Here is a 3,698-nt window from a genome sequence, read left to right as displayed (position 1 = left end):
AGTATATATATTTTTTTTCTGTAGTTTCAGCTCATAGCTGCGGCCATGCTGATGGCTTCAAGGTCCGCTGTTAATTTCTCACTGTTGGGTGACCATAGCTGTGAGCAGTAATTCAGGCGGTTGAGGACGAATGTCTGCCAGAGAACCATCCTGGTTTCCTTATCTCTGGTTCTGAATGTACTCACGATCCATCCAGCCAGTCGTCTGCACTTTGTCACCATCCTGGTAATGTGCACTTGGAAAGAGGTATCATCACTCATGTCGATACCGAGGTCCCTACTGGGATTGAAATTCCCTGTGGACCGGTGTACCCTGTAAGTTTCATATTCAGTTTTGGATGCTGGTAGCACAGGGCTTGGAATTTTCAGCACTAAACTGATTATTATTATCCTCAGCTCATCTGTAAATTGAGTACAACTCCTGCTGCAGATGTGCAACATCGCTGGGATTCTGTATTTTCTGCGAGACTTTCGTATCGTCTGCATAGCTTGCAAGGGTGGCTATCCGGGCACTTCAGGGCATATCTGAGAGGGCCACTATAAAAAGCAATGGTCCCAAGACAGTGCCCTGTGGAACACCGCTCACTATTTGTGTTTTCATAGCGGTGGTTAATATATCAGGGCTATATGTATGTTATTTATATATATGTTATTTATATATATGCTCTCTCTCTCTTCTCTCTCTCTCTCTCTCTCTCTCTATATATATATATATATATATATATATATATATATATATATATATATATATATAAAGTACCAGTTACGCACTGTGGTCGATGTAAAAACAGACGAATGGCTTATGTGGTGTTGCTACAATTGTTTCATTAAGAGTTTTTGCTGTGACGTTAACATGTACAACACTCGTAAGGATATGCAATCCGTTACGCAACTCTCCGTTCATCAGGCTTATCAAATATACAAAGCGAGCAGTGACTTGCTGGTGAATCAACGGTTCATCCAGGAGTGAAATTTCGAATTAGAGTTACCAACATTTAAGAAATATAATGTGGGTGGAACTATAATCAGTGAATCAAGAGGGAGGATAGCAGAATAAGGTGGTAAAAAACAAACTGTTACAAGCAAAAGAGGTTTATATACCCTCAGAGAGCAATCATCAAGCATGACATTTGGCCCTATCGAAACATTTTTGAAGTCAGTTGCCGACGTTGCTCTCAAAAAGAACCCATTTACTGTGTTGTATTGTTTAGTACATCAAAGGAGCGACATAGTTAATAAATTCAAGCTTTACAGATTCAATTACTGAATTCCTATTGATTAAAGTGTATCAATTAATTATTGTAGAGTTAATAGAATATCAGCTTTAAATAAGCGAGATTCAGCTATTTATTCTTCAGAGAAAATTATCCAAGGAAAAATCGCAGAGAAGAGCGAAGGTCTCTGCCAAATTTCCGAAGAAAGAAGTAGTGGAGAAGGAAAGGAAAGGAAAGGAAAAGAAAATAATTAATATATTTCGAGAGCAATAATCCCGAAAGGATGAAAGGCAAAGTCGACCTCGGCGGAATTTGAACTCAGAACGTAATGGCAGACGAAATACCTATTTCTTTACTGCCCACAACAGGTTAAACACAGAGGAGACAAACAAGGACGGATAGACAAATTAAGTCGATTATATCGACCCCAGTGCGTAACTGGTACTTAATTTATCGACCCCGAAAGGATGAAAGGCAAAGTCGACCTCAGCGGAATTTGAACTCAAAACGTAACGGCAGACGAAATACGGCGTGCTAACGATTCTGCCAATATTGTCACATTACCGATAAGAATAAAACAAAGTAATTAAAATCATACAGATTAAGTAAAAAGGGGAGTATTAAGAAAATGTGAAAGGAATTTATCAGAATTATAAAGAATTGTAAAGATCTTGGGAGGATGAAGCAAATATAAAGGTAGAACGTAAGATTAGAAGAAAACTGATTGACCCATTAAGTCCCAGAGTACTTAAATATATGAATAGTGCTTTTAAATTTTTACAGATGATAGAAAATAGGTTAAAATCAAGAAAATAATTATTAAAACTCCTTTACATCAAGTAGAAATGGAAATACTCGGTGTCCTATAAATAGGACTCTGAGACAATGTGATATAGCTTATTTAATGTTCTCATTTAGTGTCCTGTTTATAGGACAGTGGGACTTAATGGGTTAAAGTTATTAAATCGTAAGTTGTATAATATTATTATAATCATCGGAACATGTCGTTAGAACGAAGGCTATGCAAAAGTTGCGGATCTTTTCGGTTTGACCGGCAGTTTTTTCTAGGGGTGTCATATGAAATTGTCACCCATAATTATGACCCTAGTATCGATCTATTGCATTTCAATCTGTTTTAGGGTTAGGGGTGGGGGGAAGGGTATCTTTTTTTCTTAAGAAATGTAAATAAACCCAATCTGTTTCTTAAACGAGGGACATATTCATACGGCACAGAATGTTTTCACCTCAATAGACGTCATTGTTTGGTTGAAATTGCAGAAATTGAAGAAAAAAAACAACAAATATCTTACAAACTATAGAATTTTCTCAATAAAGCCAAGAGAAAAAGATGTTTTATAAACACTTTCTACCAGTATACGAAGTTTAAAAGTGTTTAAGTTACGTGGAAATTATTTTTAAAAACTGCCGGTCAAACGGAAAAGATCTCAAAGTAGCTTAAATAGAATCAGTTATTAGTATTAATAGTATTAGGATACGGTAGGCTACCTACATGAATCAATACATGAATCTTATTGCTAGTAGTTAAGGTGTATATTGTAGTAGAGTTGCGGGTACGTGTCTCGCACCCGGAGAAGACTATAGAATCAACCCAAGTATTTAAAAAGTTCCACGGGAAGAACGCAGGCATTTGATTCTTAATCCATCGCCTCTATTAATATTATCATCCGGGCATTTTAAGCTTTCCAAGAATTCCAAACCGCACAGATGCAACTATATCTAGCACCAACAGAACGCTTAGCATATCTAGCGTTGGACGTTTGATGGAAACCGATATTTTTGTCATTTAACTCCCAGACCTTCGCAGAGAGGGATGTTGTTTAGGCTTCATCTCTTTTGAATGTATGAAGATGATTCTGCAATTTTGATCTAAAATTAGAAGTGGTGAAAATACGTGAGTGAAAATACGCAGATTACTGTAAACATTATATCTATCTACAATGTGTCTGGCCAGGCATTTATTTCCTAACGGGCGTCCAAATTTCGAAACCCGCTGCGCGCCCAACCCTTCTGCTTTAGCCTCAAGTTGACGAAAGCCTTGTAAGTGAAATCAACAAATGGGAACTACAGAAACCCTTTGAGGGAATCGTTCTTGTATTTGGGCGGAAGACTTATCTGTCATCCGGTTTAACACCACCACCAGGCCCCTGGATGCCTCTAGCGGGTTTGATTCAGCTGCAAGGATTGGGATCGGGTCTCGGTTTGTAGATAAACGTCTCCCCACTGGAGGCTTTGAAAAGAGTCATGGGCGCTGATTCTAGAGACCGATGGATGTCTTATTAATGGTCAAATGAACAGAATTCCAAAGCCTGCGTGGCTGTAAATAAATGAAAGTGCAGAGAAGATGGCAAGCCCCACCCCACCTCACCACTCGCGTAGCTAGAGTGTGTGCCGCTCGGGGCAGCCCTTCCGTTTGCCGCCCCTGGACCCCACAAAAAAACACGTATTGCCTACAGCAGAGCCCCAA

The sequence above is a fragment of the Octopus sinensis genome, linkage group LG17 (genome assembly GCF_006345805.1).
Source record: "Octopus sinensis linkage group LG17, ASM634580v1, whole genome shotgun sequence".
NCBI lineage: Eukaryota > Metazoa > Mollusca > Cephalopoda > Octopoda > Octopodidae > Octopus > Octopus sinensis.
This window is presented reverse-complemented; position numbering follows the sequence as displayed.